This window comes from Vulpes lagopus, chromosome 7, assembly GCF_018345385.1.
Source record: "Vulpes lagopus strain Blue_001 chromosome 7, ASM1834538v1, whole genome shotgun sequence".
NCBI classification, from domain to species: Eukaryota; Metazoa; Chordata; class Mammalia; order Carnivora; family Canidae; genus Vulpes; species Vulpes lagopus.
Window position 1 is genome coordinate 70,394,232 of NC_054830.1, and position 17,351 is coordinate 70,411,582.

At 45.6% G+C, this 17,351-nt stretch overlaps 1 protein-coding gene across 15 annotated transcripts in view; it reads right to left on the reverse strand.

The window, feature by feature from the left end:
• The window catches only part of ZNF462 (zinc finger protein 462), a 188,650-nt gene that overhangs the window by 117,698 nt on the left and 53,601 nt on the right, over window positions 1–17,351 (reverse strand). For 11 of the 15 annotated variants that reach the window (XR_005989021.1, XR_005989022.1, XR_005989023.1 and 8 more), the window contains exon 1: window positions 15,731–15,860. The exons of 2 other annotated variants lie outside the window; for them this stretch is intronic. The gene's annotated coding sequence lies outside the window, so the exon portion shown is untranslated. Of the gene's footprint in view, window positions 1–13,499; window positions 14,079–15,091; window positions 15,139–15,730; window positions 15,861–17,351 lie in introns of those variants that run through there. 2 more of the 15 variants (XM_041763288.1, XM_041763292.1) reach the window with 2 other exon arrangements.

Here is a 17,351-nt window from a genome sequence, read left to right on the forward strand (position 1 = left end):
GTCTGTTTGCCTCTTGGGACCAAACCATTAAACTTTACTTTATTAAATTCTATCAAAATGTGGGGACAGTTTACAGCAGCGTGTCTGGTTCATCTCCAACAGGGTTGCTAAGATGAAAATGACCTAAAAATATCTGGAAACTCTACTTCACACCAACAGAGAACAAGATATTTTGGAGTAAATATTTAAATGGCCTGCCAGATTACGTACCCCGGCAGCATTGACTACATGGTTAGCAAATTATATTGTAAACATGTACACACAAAGACTCAGAGACGTGTGCATCTAAACAGGAATCCGTTTCCCACTGGCGAAAGCCACAGTGCACCAGCCCCTGGCTCCAACCTATTTAAATGTGGCTAAGGACACCATCTCCATCATAATCATTTCAATTACCAAAACAATGAGCCCAAGACAACTGATGGAGAGATCCCACATCCCCACCCTGGGTCCGACCACCCAGGCACCCAGGCATACCGCAGGTGGGCCAAGGGTATTCAAAAGGCGCTCAATAAATGTTTGGTGAATGAATAGATGGATGGGCACACATTTCTGAAATACAAGAGCATCTATAAACCACGCTGGATGATAGTGAAGACACTACATTCTTTCCAACTCTACATCATCCCACAACTGCTAACTAGGCGTGCAAAGCCAGGCGGCAGATGAATGGCAAGGAGCAAGCCATCTGCACAAGAGGCACTGGAAGGCTACTAATTGATCATTGCAAATGAACTACAGAGGTGGCCATTTACTGGGTACCTGGCAGGGTGCTGGGTGCTTTACATGCATTACGCTTCCTGCCTTCACCACAGACAGAATTCCATTTTAAAGATAAGCTGGAGGCTCGGAGCGAATTATAGGAGCTTGACCCAAGTTAAACCAATCCCTTTACTACTACTCTGTAGTCACAGGTAAGTAAAGGTCTTACAACTTGTAAAGAACTGAACACACGTGAAAGCAGCATTCCTAAAGACACCCATTATCAAACTCTCAAGGAAATTGGAGAAATCTTTCCACTCCCAGCTTCTCAGGCATCCTAAGAAGTCCTAGTGTCAGTTCCTAATGTTTCTCCTCATGGTTTACTTTACTGAGGGCATTTCATAATATTGTAACCACTGCCACACCCACAGATATACTGGGACCTCTTTAGTCTTGGGATCTACACTTTTAAGACCCAAAATCTCTCACTCAAGACCATCCTAGAGATCTGAACACCAGGATATAAATGCACCGTCTCTTCTTCTTGCCTCAAATATCTCTGGACACAATTTCAATGCAGCAACCATACATTTTTTTATAATTTAAAAAACAGTCCACAGACACCCTCATCTCTCTGGAAGTTCTTGAAATGTAAACATTTTTAAATAAGGTAAATAAAGCAATCTTCACGGGTAATTTGCTTTTCGAGGGGCAAAGTCCCCATACTTTTTTACCAAAGAATCGCTCAAACGCTATTCATTTCCGCCAGGGCCACCACCGACCACCATGCTGTCACAGGAGGAGGCCATCAACAAATGTTCTTCTGACTTGCAGCAAACACGGTTAGGTAAGTCCTGTTAGGCTCTACCGTTCTACATTTTGAAACATCATCTCCCCTTAAGGCACTCTAAAATTAGCCTCCTTACTCCTGAGATTTCAAAGCATCTGATATTACAGTACATTAGCAAGACCAAGTAGACATGGGTTATCAAAATAAACATTTGCACAGCGAAGACCAAAGCAATTCTAGGCGAGGACACAAGACAGTGCTCGAACTGGCTCAGAGCTATCCATACGAGTGAAGCTACCGAGAGGCATCTGTAATAGCACTATTTTCATTGCAATGAACTCTACTTTCTCGGACAAATAATTTTTGCCAGAATGATGCCAAACAAAAGGAACAGTAAGAACATCTTGCTTCCAAAATGCTCAAGGAAGTTCACGTTGATTAAAAATTGTTCCCCTACAACATTCCAGGGAATCTGTAGCTGCAGGGTTAGGATAGGTTTTGTTACCATGAAAATACACTATTCCAAGAGGTCACCACAGCATCATCCTCAGATAGTTGACAGATCCTACTGAACACCCCCCATGGATACGGAGCACTGCAGGGTCCGCAGGCAGGCCGACCAGAGGTTCACAATCTGGGAAATCTCCCCAAGAATGCACAACAGCGGTGAAGAACATTCATCAGTTAAGGCAGACACGGCACCAAGTTCATCAGGCGGGACTCAAAAAATGGAGTTTAAGACCAAGGACAAAACAATTCACATCTGGCAAAGCCCTGGAAATTCTCTACCCCAGTTTCTCTATCAGTGAGGAAGGAAGAAACTATCATTTTTCAAGTGCCCATTCTGAACCAGGATCCTTCTACACATAATATTCTATAGTCCTTATGTCAGTTCTACAGATTCGTATTATTGTCTCCCTTTCGCTGGGTGGGAACTCATGGGAACAGAGAGGTTAAGTGACTTATTCAAAGTCGCACAGCTAGGAAGAGACAGACACAAATTTCATCCTGTGCTCATGCAGTCCCAGAGAGTTTGCTCTACACAATACACACCACTGTCTTCCTGAAGACCCCTGCACAAAGAACTGCATGTTCACCCAGAAAGTCTGCAAAATTTGCACTCCTGATGTTTCAGCAAAAAAATAAGCACCTTCTCCCCAAAGAGAGTATACACATACATGTTTATATGTATATATATATATATAAATTTATATTTATATACACAGATATATAAACACACACACACACACATACCTACAGAGAGAGAGTAATCAGGTTCCTAGTTGTTCAGACAGTTCAACTGCATAGATGTTTAGCTATGGTGTGCACATTTTAAGTGCATTATTTTTTCATATAATTACATGTCAGAAAGGGAAAGCTGCCAAGTGACAATCTGGCCCAGTGATTCATGGTGTCACACTGACATACCCACTTCTGATACAGGTTGTTGTTTGCATTTCCTAGAAATCATTGCCTTCATTGGGGAGATAAACAGTAAACAATGTCCCAGCAATGACTTGTTCTTCTTCCACTGAAATAGCCTAGCAGCAAATGTCACGAATTGGGGATAGGAACGTGTGGTTAATATAAAGTTAGAAGTTCTCCTTCTGTTCCTCAGACCTTAATGATCACATCGATAAGACAGTGTCTCAAACATAGATTCACTCTTTTTCACTTTAGAACTATGCCTTATAAAGTAAAGGCTCTGTTCAAATGAATCATATCAAATCTACTAAATAGGTTTCATGTGCTGAAAAAAAATCTAGCTCATTTCCGATCTTTAAGTTTCAAGATTCTGACTTGCTGATTTATTAATGTTTTGCTTTTTTTTTCTTTTACTAAATCTATTTTTCTGTAGACATCAACACTAGATATACAATATGTGCATGGTCACAGACAAAATAATGTTACTACTGATCTTTCTGCTAAAACGGAGAAAAGATGATGGGAAGGTGGCAAGTAGGGGGAAATGAAACAGGGAGGAACACCCCAGAACATGGAAATTCACCGTTCAGTAGCTGCTCCAAATAAGATCGCTAACACTTACCTGTGCTGGGGTCAATTTTGATAATTGTGGTTGACGTCTAGAAACGGGGTTATGAATATAATTATCATGAAGCAGCAATTGGGCAATCACAACCTAATTAAGCCCACTGACTAGATTATCTTGTTTTTCCCCTAATAATCACGTAACATTTAACACTTGCTAATTTCGGGACCTGTGGGTGATGTTCCTTCATTATTAACAAGCTACGGCCACTGGCCAGAAAAAGAATGGGTGAGTACTCAAAACCCTTGAGTCAAGCAAGGAGGAATGTCAGGGACAGCATGACATCTGTTCTTCAATGTCACGTCACTTCTCAGCCCCCCCCAAACTACTAATCAGAGGCAAAGCTTCAAATCAGAGAAGACGGAATGCATGAGGAGAACTTTCACACAAGTGGAAGGATGTATACAATTCTGCTCTCCTGAATGTGTGCCGTTTTATGTGATCCCTACAACACGCTTTTCCACATTACGATGGACTCTGCCTTTGAAGAGGCTATTTTCTTTTGTTTTCAGTATAATGGGAGATTCCTCCACCAGGCCTAAATACATAGACCTACTACAGTTACCACCTTGGACATGCTCCAAGGGTCCCTCTGCCACCCCGCCTCTCACGTTGAGTGTATTCTCAAATTCAAAGTCCTAGCCCCAGTTGGACATCACTGCACCCACCAAGATACGCTGGCTCAATTCACCTGCACCTTCTGCAAAGCTCCTGAATAGATCTCTCCTCAAAGAATTAAGAGGAAAATTGGGGAACCAGGCTAAGAACTGGTCTTTGAGACAAGCTGGTTTGAGGGAATATCTTAGAAGGCGGGGCGCTACTGATTAGGGTCACAACAGATGTTACCTAAGGCTCTTAAATCAGAAATTCCACCTAGAGAACCACACGCTTTGGTGTAGCTCAGTGTTATTACTCTCTTCCACTGTGTAGTTATTTCGGGGGTGGGGGGTTGGCGAGGGGCTTTTCCCCCATAAAAGGCTTTTATCTAAGAAAAACAATGGTTTTGATAAGTTTGGTAGATGACAGGTAAAAATATGGGTGGCTCCGTGGCCTCCTCAGTACACTTAACAAACAGGACACATACTTATCCTCCTACAAAGGTTTTGGGTACAAGTCTGTCTGGGAACAGATCACCTGAACAGATCCTGTAGCAAAGTTAAGATTTTATAAAACTACGACTACTTGTTTTGAGGTTAAAGAGTCTACTCAGCAATTAATGCCCCAACTGCCTGTCTTACAGTAAAGCTACTGTCCTGGGTATCTCAGGGATATTTGGACCTGCTCCATCCCCCTTAGTACAGCTTGTTACTCTATTAAGGGCATTTGTGGTCATCCATGAACAGCAGCTTCCTTACTGTACTGTGATGTTTCAGGGAGAGGCAAATAAAACCCAAACATTCATCATGTCTCCATGATCTAAATAGAGCACATGGTGATCACTAAAAGGCATGGGGGATACCAGTACCCACGCTTTGAAGAGTATCTGTGCTATTTTCCAAAAATGACCATTAGACGGTGGAACTACTTTTCAAATATGTCTGTGTGGCTTTTGGAAACATGTTTCATGCTTACAGTAAACCAGAGCCAATACGGGGCACTGAGACTTTCAACAGGAGACCTAAGAAGGGGGAAAAAAAAAGTAAGACCCTTCTTTACTTAGAGAGAAAGAAAGAAAGAAAGAAAGAAAGAAAGAAAGAAAGAAAGAAAGAAAGAAAGAAAAAAAGAAAGAAAGAAAGAAAAAAAGAAGGAAAGAAAGAGAAAAAGAAAGAAAGAGAAAAAGAAAGAAAGAAAAGAAAGAAAGAAAGAGAAAGAAAGAAAGAAAGAAAGAAAGAGAAAGAAAGAAAGAAAGAAAGAAGAAAGAAAGAAAGAAAGAAAGAAAGAAAGAAAGAGAAAGAAAGAAAGAAAGAATGAAAGAATGAATCAGGCACCTGGGGGCTCAGTCAGCCAGAAAGGTAGCTCTGCCTTTCGCTCAGGTCATAATCCCAGGGTCTTGGGATCGAGTCCCCACATCAGCTCCCTGCTCAGTGGGGAGTCTGTTTCTCTCTCTCCTTCCTGCTCCTGCTCTCTCTCAGAATCGGTCTCTCTCTCAAATAAATAAATAAATAAAATCTTTAAAAAAAAAAAAAGTCACACAGCATAACCTTCTGCTGTAACAGGTAGGTGTTCCTTCTTAACCATCCACGTGTATAACTACTTTACAATTCTGAGCTTCGCACAATACAATTTAAAAATATTTATTCTCTAAATTTCCTCATACATGGTCTCTTGCTGTTTTTCACCATCTCCTCTATAATTCAGAAGAACCAAAACAGGGTACTCTTTAGTTAAACACACTTTTATCAAGCTATTACAGTAAGTTATATCTCTCATATCAACTAATCTACTACAATTAATTTTCCATTATGCTCAAATTCCCCTTCTAGAACACCAGGATATACTAGTGGCATAAGCAACTGGAAGAGAGAAAGCATCAGGATTATAATCTATTAGCATACTAAGCAATAATCAAGGCCAGTTCCCACCAGCAGTGGGCCAAAAGGTAGTACCCATGTGTGAACCCCGGCTCCCCATCTTCTAGCTCCAAGACCTTGGGTAAATTACTTCATCTCCCCAAACCTCAGTTTTCTGGTACAGTCCCGGTACGTATTAAATGTCAAACAAATGCTACCTGGAATTAATAATGAGTCTCTCCAGGAGGAGAATTAGCATTCTGTGAAAGATCTGTGTGATATTCCTACTCTAGGGGAGTTGGTAGCCTTTTTTGATGACACCATCATATTTATTCTCCTTATAGATGGTAGGTATTCTTACCCAAGATCAGAAGGGAAAATATTCAATTGACAGCAGAAGGGGGAGACGTTCCGGCAGCTGAACTGTGGCATTCAGATCAAAATGGTCTCTTCCATGAGCATCCCCTGCCCAGCTATCAATAGTCAGTACCAATTACCAGTCTTCAGAGAAGACCATGTAAGACAGAAACCACTGAAGAGAAGAAGTTTCTGGGTGATAAGTGCTTGTTATTGAAATCCTTACATAATCTCTAGCTGGCATCTAACCCTGGCCATCTTCGGGGCTACAGCCCAGTGTTCAAATTTTACCCCACACAAAGGACTCCTAGACCAGGTCCCACGTGGGTTGAATGATTGATACTCAATCGTTGACTAATTGGGCACAACAGAGGGATGACGTAATTAGGGATTAGAATGGCTAGCCATTCTGGGCCACAAAGGCCTTATTTGGGGTTTTTAAATGCCAGGATCGGATCGACAGACCAGCCTGCGCCTCCTGGCTCTAGCAAATGGCTTAATCCCAAACTGGACTCCAGGTAGCTGTCACGGTCCACTCCTTTCCCCTCGGAAAGAAGCATGTCTTTGTTCTTCCTTCATTCCCTCTCACACCCACAGCGTAGGTAGAGAAGCTCTATGGATGAGTGTAGAGGACTATCGCAGTGTCTGCCCATTAATAATGCAGCGACTTTCTGCTGTGCTCTCTTCTCCACTTCGTTCATTTTCCAGGAAAATCTCCACCCAGGCCTACTTAACCAGTTCCTTCAAGCTTCCCTCTGGTCCTCCCATCAGAAAGGCTGATTTGTAGCCCTGAAGTCACATAAATGGTCTTCCAAGTTCAATTCTTTCTCTTTTTCTCTTACAGTAAGAACTGACCAAAGACTGTGGGCCTGAGCACGGGTCTTCATTTTTCATGTGCAAGGAGTTCCAAATTACAGGGTCTTTTCCCACGTGCTTTATTGTTTTCTTAAAAAGCAACGCCTTTCTTCTTCCTGTAGGCTCTTCCCAGTGGATAGACCTCTCCTACCTGGGCTTGGCAATCACTCCCCTGCCTCTCTCCTCCTGCTTTTCCTTCTCCCATCCAAGCGGTCTCTCCTTCCCAGCAGATTTCCACCACATAATTATGGCAATGCTTTAGCCTACTTTTCTGTTAGCTTGACAACCCTGTCTATTTCCTACTTGTGCTGATGCTACTGTTTGCTTTTCTGATGGGCTAATCCGTGTATCCTTTCAAGGCCTAACTTCCCCTACCATGATAGCAGCTGGAGCTCTAATTCACAGGTGCCTTCCAAAGCTTTTCATTAGCAATAGAAATGAGATGGTTTAGAAACCCATTTCTTAATCTGCAGGTGAGTACTGGAACCTTTGTGCAGCAAACATCTTTCAAGTATCCCACATTGTGCCACCGCACAATTATTTTCTGAGTAATAAGTACAATGTTATAGGCACATTTGTAGTGTTAAAAGGGAGAATGTTGCCTCAGAGGAAATCAGCTCCCACCTCCCCCCCTGCCTCTGGCATTTCCCAGCTCCAGAGAGAAGCAAGCACTCAGCTGACAGGAGCAAAACTGAATAAAGGCAACTTTACCTTCTTAAATCTGAACAGGGAAGAGAAAAACTCAAAAATGTGAAGGCCTTAGCTCCTGTTCTGGTTCAACTGGCCAGATGAGGGCTTAGGGAGCGAGGTTGGCCTTCCCCAGCTGGGCTCTGTGGCAGATAAGCCTCTCCACAAATCCTGGGCTTAATTACTTCTGACACAGTTGTCTCGCCTGGGCCTCCAGCTCCTTTTGTACTCAAACCAATCTGAATCCAAAGGTAAGTCTTTGCTTACTCATCTTGGACAAATGCTTAATTTCCTACGAAGTGATCCTAAAACATTTTAATCGGGATCTACTGGTTCCTAGTAGAATTTTCCCCATCTTTCCTTGCATGGTCTTTGTGAAAAGTCTACTCGAAAGCCTGGCAAATAATTCTCTGACTTGAGCCGTCTTCATCTTCTTCGGGTATTTATTTTTTGGAACAAGGAAGTACCTACCAACCTTCCCTTCACCCTCAAGAGCAGGCTGTGTTCTTTGAATGAAGTTGGGGCTAAGATGTGGACAGGCACAGCAGAAGTATTTTATTAATATCCAGAAGCAACATGCAGGGAACTGAACAAGCAAACACATGAAAGCAAGAAAATCAATATCAAAATACCCATGACCTGGCACAAAAAGAAACCTTCCCTCCAAGAATAACTCATAAAAAAAATGTCTCCAGCTAGGAATTAGGCAAGAACGCTTTGAAGACACCAAGTCATCTGCTCACTAGGATTAAAAGACAATGCATTTGCAGGTGACCATACTCATACCCTTCTCATACCACATCACTCTACCTACCTCTTGTCTTCCCAAGACCTGAAAAAACCAACTTTGAGTTGAAGTCACACATCCAAAAGCTAAAAAGCTTATGTACGCTTTAACTGATAAGGACAGGAGCCCTTAGAAAGTAAGACAACACTTATGATAGTATTTTTAAGCAGAAAATGTAAATCCAAAGTACTTCCAATTGACTTTCTATTTATCAGTGTGTACAGCTCTCCAGAGACAAAGTTCAAGGGGACAAAAGCTTCAAAAGAGCTTCCTAGTAAACTGCAAGTACAATCTAAATTCATAAAAATCCATTTTCCCCTCACTTGGAAACCTCTCTTCCTGGGTCTTATGAATCCAGGAGACAGTTCAGTTTGGGATTATCTTCTCTCCAATGCCCCCACCCCCCCAACCCCAACATTTTTTTTTCTTCCCTCAGTACTGGCATGCAAACCATGCTGTTTTAACTTCTTTCCTGTTCTCCCAGTTCTTCTGGAACATTTTATTTTCGACAGTCAACTCATTTGGAGGAGTGCCACACTGAGGTTCAACTGTTTATAGCGTTAACTGTGTTTCTGCCAGAAGTCCACATCCAGCAGTACCTTCTCCAGACTGCCTCCTGGATTAAGAATTTATGCTTTAGTTTGGAAGAAGCTTAGAAAATGTGGAAACTTCCAAACATCACTCTTTACACAAAATGACTTTCACTTGTCCAAGAGGAATCAGAAATGGAAGTCCATTTCACCTTTCCCAAAGTACTGTCCTATCTCTCTCTCTCTCTCTCTCTCTCTCTCTCTCTCTCTCTCTCTCTCTCGTTAAATGTTCCCCGTGTTGTCAAAAACTCACTTGAAGGATGACTTCATGACTTCATTGGGGAATGGTAAATAGCTAGCCATTGATTGGCCTGCTAGCCATTGGTCTGCAAGAGAGAGAATCGGGCTCCAAGAAGATCCATGGAGCACACATTTTTGGATGAGTCTGGAATACTGGAAAATCACCAGTAATTGTCTTTGACTGGATTTCACTCTCTTGGCCATTCATCAGTATTACAAAATGGCATCTCTGAACGAAGCCAATTTAAATCTGTACCATGTTGCAAAATAGATCCTCTGAGTCCAATTGTGGGCACTCTGGTAAGTTGCAATAGTCCCAGACAAACCTCTGAAGAAGGGCATTCGCAAAGGACTCCCAAGCCCTGGATGACAGAACTATATAGAAGAGAGGAGGCCAGTGAAAAGAAAAGCACTGTCCCAAACCCAATAGCTGCAACTCGACGGGAAGTTGCATGAACAAAACTGGCCTCTGGAGTGTATCAGTTCTATGAATGAAACCATGCTCGGCCCCAACACGGTAAAGTCAACTAACAAAAACCAATACTCCTGCCCCACTAGTGTTTGATTACAGAGTTTCTCAGAGAGGCTTGCACTCTGGAGAGGAGAGCTGGTGTTTCACAAACCGCTAAAATCATCGGCAATGGGGTGGTGGAAAGGGCACTGGGTTGGGAGTCAGCTGACCTGAGCGCTGGGCCTGGCTTTGTTACAACTGAACCTTCTGACCTTGGGCAAGTCACTGCGCGTCTCTGTGCCAGTTTCCTCTTCAATAAAATGCCGCGGGAAGGGGAGATCTGAAGTAGATGATCTCTCTACGGCACAAAACAACTAGCTTCTCAATTAGAAGTTCTTACTATTCACCATTTACGGTGTACCAAATTAGTCAACCTATTTTAGGTGATTTTTATATTAATTTCTACTGAGGAAGTAGTATTTTTGTCCATCACCCCAAAACTCTTCAGCTTAATCTAGTCACTCCCTGGAGTTCTTCAAGATGACAATAAATGCCTCTTTTCTTTTTCTTTCTTATTTTTTTAAGCAACCTTCCCCAAACTAAGGCTTGTGCTATTAAAAGAGCTCAGAACTTCCCATTTCCTTGCTAGGGCTAAAATTAAACTGTCCATTCCTTAGGGCCCAACATAACATCTGCCAGATGTCTTGGCATATCACACAAGAGGAATTTTCTTCTAGCATTATCTACTCTCCTATTTTCTCATAATCAATTAATAGGTCACCAACACGCAGCTAATGTTTCTCTCCAAGCCACCAACTTCATAACTATGTGAACCTCCAAAGATACTTGCCCTCACACACACATACACACACACACACACACACACACACAGGCTGACTTTTTTTTTTTTTCCCTCCAGTTTGCTGGATTTGCAATGAGACCCTGGAAATATTTTCCTCCACTTCTTTTGAATTTCCTTAATTTCCACATACCAGTCATCCAATCATATACTCATGTCAGAACCTTTGCAATCTGAGCTCATTATTTATATATTTCCTAATTTGTGAATGTGGCATTGTGTAATAGCACCTCTGTTCTCCAGTGCTCTACTTGAAACATTCCGTACAGCTTTGTCAATGCTCTGTCCAATGAGCCTGATAAAGGCATATAGCACAAAGAGGATGAGTAAGGTTACTACCTTATCCAAGAACTCTCAACACCAGGAGAGAATTCGAGACAGACTAGACTCTATTCGACTCCATCACACAGAAAGCAGAACTCTTTCCAAGGCAATTTTACCATTCTTTTCTTTCAAGAAAACTGACCACAAATACTCTAGAGTCCATTAGTAGGGTTGGATTGCTTTTCTCCTATCTTCCAGAAGACTCATTAGAAAGAAAGAACACACACTCACACACGTGTATGTATACATGTGTGTATATATGTGTATATATATATTTTTTCTTTTTATCCAAAAGTTGTTTCCAACTCCAAGGAGTATGGAAAAAAACAAGCCCTCAGGGAATGTGGTCAATAAACTAGATGGACATAAATCTAACCTGAGAAATATTATGGAACACAAAGATCCAACAAGAATCTTTCCTATGGCAATGGACCTCAGAGCTCACATATATTTCTCCAGAATGATTTCTCTTTGTGATGTATTAGAGCTGAGGAAAAAATTTGCATAACGAGCCTCATCAACTTGCTGTCTCAAAAACAAAACAAAACAAAAAATTTGATGTCGGAGCCTTGACATCAAATGAGAATGTTCAATCTGACACTCTTCGTATTTCTTGCGTAGCACTTTATCCAAGATAGTTGGCACATTTTGAATGTGTAGGTTTGGAAAAATGTAAGCAACCACATCTTTAATACTAGTGCTTCCCATGTTGAGGAAGGGCATCAGAGATGAACATGTCTCTTAGGTAACCAGTTAGAACATACTCTCAAACTCCAAAATGCCTCTTAGATACCTAATTTTTTCCCTCCAGAAAAGCCCAACTCTAAGACTGTGTATAAAGACACCAAAACACTTGGTCACAAAGTAAAAAAAATGTGGTGAGTCAAAACGCTGGACCAGCAACCAGTCTGTCAGATTTTTTTTTCCCCCCACTGAAATAATTAACCGGTTGTCCTGGTATCAACAGCAACAACAAAGATATCATAGAAGTTTGCTTCAAGATCAACCTAGAATGTATTTGTTTACATACGCAAATATGGTTAATTAGATGCAAAATTATCTGGTAATTACTTTCCCAAATAACTCTCTTTATTCCGTTGCATCTGAACTTCCGAGTTTGAACAAGTAGCATCCACACATGCATTAGCAAATTTAAGTATTAACACTGACAACATTCCACCTAGGAGCAAAAGTAATGGTATCAAAAGACAACATTCAAAACTGAATAATACCAGGTATGATTCCAAGAAGAAAGATTTTTTCAAGTGCTCTTGGAGAAGCCCAGGCTTTTAATAAAGAAGCAGAGATCTGAAGAGAAGTATTTTTAAATGAGCACACACATCAACTGAAAATGTTGAAAACCATACATCTTCGTCTGCAAAAACAGGGTTTTACTTCATTGACCATGGACAATTATCAGCTAAGGAACCATGTATTTCTCCTTTCCTTTCACACTCCTCAGAAGAACAATAACCCTCAATTAATGACACAACAGTTTGGTTTGAAAAATGTGATGTTGTCATATACAGCATTGTGCATTTGCTGAATGACACTGCTACCAGCTACTCAACAGAATATAATTACATCTGGAATCTAAAGCCACTTCGATATGCACAATAATACTGTAGACATAGGAACTTTACATACACACACACACACACACACACACACAAATCTGACACATAATGAGAAAGCAGAGCAAGAAAAAAGCTGGTGTAAGTCGCTCACCAATGTGTTCCTTATTTCTGTTGAAGCTGGTACCTTTCTATGTCCCTCCTTAGTTGAAAACGAGGTCCAATCAGCCTCCTTATTAATATATTAATTGGTTCTGAATCTCCTCCAAGTTTTCATTCCACCGTGGAGGCTTCCTCACCTATCTTATCAATAGTCCACCTAAAATTCTTCCAACATCTTCCCTCACCCTCAAGATGGCTACCTTACCTAATGGTAAAGCAACATCTTCATGGTTGGCTTTTATAAATTCCTCAAGCATTTCAGGACTGTGTCCTTTACTTGGCTCAATCACGTACATTCTCTAGAACTAATCTGTGAAGAGCTCCAATCAACGTGTGTGGACTGGGGTAGGACTGGGTCCTTCCTTCAAATCATCCTCACAAAATGTCTTCCTACAGGACTACTAAACTGTCCCCAATTAAAAAGGTGAAGATACCTGGACCTAAGGTTTTCTCCACAGACACAATATTGTAAAAATTTGTTTCCATAGTGACATTGTCAAGAAGACATCTGATATTTCTGAAGACTCACAGTCCTTGAGAACAGAGAGAAAAAGAGCAGAACGAAGGGGAAGGGGGAAAACAAAGGGACTACTAGAAGGCCTTATGCACAGATGGAACAACCTGAAGAGAAATGTGGACTCTGGAGAAACTGGGGTCAGTCTTAGGAGTTCCTCTGCGATCTTGCAGGATTTGCTGCGGTTGTGGTTGCTGTTGTTGTTCTTTCCCCTTTCTGCAAGAAGTCAGCCCACACCAGACAATAAAGTCTTGCCATGCATCAAATCATGGTGATCACCAAGCCCCAGGACTCCCCAGTCTCAGCTTAGGGCCACCACCATCTTCACAACGAGGCAACAACAATCCCTGGTGACTTTTCAGGAGACCTGGAGCTGCTTAAAAGTTGGGTGAAGACCTGGGTGGAAAACGAGTAAGGCTCTCCCTTGCCTTTCCCGAAGGAGGTCAAAACCCTTCAGGTCCACTCCCGAGAAGAAAAAAAAAATGTCCAAAGTTTACTTTAAAATGGAAACAAACGCCTCCATAACTTGTGAAAGCACTCCTCTGGTGGGAGAAAAACCTGAGCGGCCCTTCCAGTAAGTCCCCTGGTTCCCTTGCATAATGAATAGATGGTGAGGAACCACCACACAAGATTTCACCCTGGAAAAGGAGGAGTAGGCAGGCAAGCCTAAGCCTAAGCCTCCTCCTCCTCCTCCTCCTCCTCCTCCTCCTCCTCCTCCTCCTCCAGCCATCACCAACAGAGCTTCAAAATGGAGACATCCATAATTTTATAAACACTTCTCATCTCAGCTTTGTCTCCTGGAAACCCGCTCTCCTCCATTTTCTGGTGGAGTTACAACGTGACACGGCTTACCTGACTCAGTTCCCAGCTCTCAACCCAACTAGTCACTTGGTCCCCCAAACCTGCAAGCCACCTCCAGGAACAAAACCCAGAGCAGACCAAGCAACCAACACAGACACTCAGACACAACCCCCCGGGGGAGCCCTGGGAGAAAGCCCCAACTGGTTGGTCTTTCCCCATCCCAGACGCGTGCTTAAAAATAAAACTTTTTTTTTTCCACCCCCCTTTGGGTAGAGGAGGAATATAAAAGGAACTCCGGGCGGCCTCCCTCCCTCTCTTGGAGGTTGGAAGCTACAATGAAAAGAAAACGAGGGTTCCTTCAGGAAGGGTGAAAAGCCTGGAGAATGAACGTGAGAAGGAGCTTTGTGTTTTGGAGTCTGGACTGGAACCAAAGCAGACAGCTTGCAAATGGAGGACAGGGAGATAAAGAAAGGGAAAGAGAGGGGCTGCTCCAACGGGGGGCGGCTGCGCCTTCCCCTCGTGCCTGCAAGGAGGGCAGGCCCCTGGGACCCGCACCAGGAGTGAGGCGACCCCCAGGCCCCTGCCTTCTTATGCTCCCCTCCTCGGAGCCAAGCGTGTGTAATGGCTTCTCCTCTCCAGAAACCGTTGTCCTCCTCCACCAGACGCTTCTGAGCCCCCAGCCTGGAGACAGCTCCTCAGCGGCTCCCCAACCTGCGCGCGCCCCCCGCCCCCGCCCCGCGGGCCCGGCCCGCGCCCCGCAGCTCCTCGCCTCTCCGCGCCCCGGCGGCCCCGGCGGCCCCGGCAGCGGCCGCCCCCCCCCCGCCCCATCCCGACCCCGCATCCCAACTTCGGGGAGAGAGAGCGAGCGAGAGAGCGAGGGAGCGAGGGAGCCAAATACCTGAGCGAGGAGAGGGGGGCGCCGATCCGCACGGCTTTGCCATCGGGCTGGGGACGGGCAGACAGAGAGGGGGGCAAGGAAGGAGACGGACAGAGCAAGAAAGAGGTCAACGCGCGCAGGTCGCGGCGGCTCGGGGCGCTCGCTCCCCGGCCCCGCTCGCTCCCGCCCTCCGCCCCCCTCGCCGAGCCTACTCCGGTCCCCGCGCCCGGAGCATCCGTCCTAAGCCTGCGGCTCTCCTCTCACTCATCTTGCATTTTCTCTCCTCTCCCCATAGAACTACGCGAAATTAATTAAGCCCCAGCGCTGCGCTCCCCCCAGCAGAAGGAGCCGCCAGCAGGAAAAGCACAGCCACCTCCACCGCCTCCTCCTCCTCCTCTTCCTCCCTCGCTTCTCCTCCTCCTCCTCTTCCTCCTCCCCCTCGTGCTCTCCCTCCTCCCCCCCCTCCTCCTCCTCCTCCCCTGCCCTCTCGCCGCTTCTCCTCTCCCAGCAGCCAGTCCAGGCAGGGGACTTCCTCTCCGCCCCGCTCCGCCAGCCCCCGTCGGCCGAATGAATGAGCGCGCCCGAGCCTCCGCCGCGCCGCGCTGCCCTCCCCGGGGCACCCGGACCACCCCGGGCTGCCGCTTAATTGCAGCAACTTACGGAAGAAGCGTCCCGGCGCCGGGAGGGGTTTCGGCTTCTCCAGCCCCGCCGCCTCCTTATCCTCTTTCTCTTTCTCCTCTTCCTGCTCGGGTTATTGTTGTGGAAGTTGTTTGGGAGTCTCATGTGCGTGCGCCGGGTCTCAGCAATGGAGGATCGCCATCTTCCCTGCCTTCCGCGGCTCCTCAGACTCGCTGCAGCTGCAGATGACCTGAGATATCCGTCTCCCCCTCTGCCTCTGCCTCTGCCTCCCTCCCTCCCTCCCTCCCTCTGCCTCTCACTCTCCCTCTCTCTCCCCTCTCCTCTCCCCTCTCCTCCCTCTCCCTCTCCCTCTCCCTCGCGCGCTCGCTCTCTCCCTCCCTCTGTGTCTCTCTCTGAATAATGAGCAACCGGAGGGAGAGGGAAAGCGAGGCCGAGGGAAGGGAGACGGTCTCCTCCTGCCGCACAAAACGCCGGAGCACCAGGGGGTGCGCGAAGCCTTTCTAAGAGCAGCCGCGGCGCGCGGGGGACGGGAAGAGAACGCAGAGAGGGGAAGAGCCCGGGAGAGGGCTGGGGGGGGGGAAAGGGAAGGACGATCCAAGAGCTGGAGAAGAGCAGAAGGAGACGCTGGAGGAGATGCTGAGGCTGCGGCGCTGGCCCCCCGCCCCCGCCCCCCGCCCCGCGCCGAGCCCCGGGAGGAGGCAAGGTGGCTGCAAAGTTAAGGCTGGGACATTGTCTTTGTCGCTCAGAGCAACACAGAGCCAGGCCAGTGAGATGCGAGAGGAGGAGGTGGCGGCGGCGGAGGAGGAGGAGGAGGTGGAGGAGGAGGAGGAAGAGGAGGAGAAGGAGGCAAAGGAGGAGGAGAAGGGGAAGAGGGAGATGAGACGAATAAAGACCTGCGGGGAAGGCGGTGCGAGGAGCGCGGCGGCCGGGCTGGGGCGCGCGCGCTCGCGTCCCGGAGGCGCCCGGCCGCCCTGGCCGGCGGAGGAAGCCCCCGGCGCCCACCCCGCCCGGCCGCCCCGGGCTCCCCCACCGTCAGCCCGGCCCGAGGCGCCCAGCCCGGGCCCCCGGGAGCCCCTCGCACGCATCCACCGGGAGGCCAGTCTTTGCAGAGAACATAACACGGGGAACTAGAGGTTGCAAGTCTAAACCCAGATCAACCACGTGGGGCTTTTTAATCCCTTTCCAGCCTGCGGTGTGAGTATCTCCAGTGAAAAGCTCAAATTGTCCATTACTGGCACGTATTTTGAAGTCTTCTCCCCCGAAATAAAGGCGCATTGTGCATTTTATTTCTTTTCTGATATGGAAAGGGATGGGGGGGGGAGGGGTGCTGGGGAGGGGGGAAGGAAAGAACCCATCATTCCGGGCTTCGGAACCACCACTTTATTTTCCCAACTTGTGAAATGTTTTGACGGCGCACCAAAAGGAAAAAAAAAAAGAAAAAAAAAAAGAGCCTACTTAAATAACTTTACACCCTCCAGCCCCGCGTTGTTTGCACTTTCTGGCTGATCATCTAAAGGCTCGGAAAGTAACAATCAGCGCTTCTAATGATAAGGTGTCATGGTGTTGAAGACAAGAGAACCAAGATGAAGCTTTCACACCTTGAATTTTTATTTGGTGTAATTTTCCCCAAAATCGTTCCGAA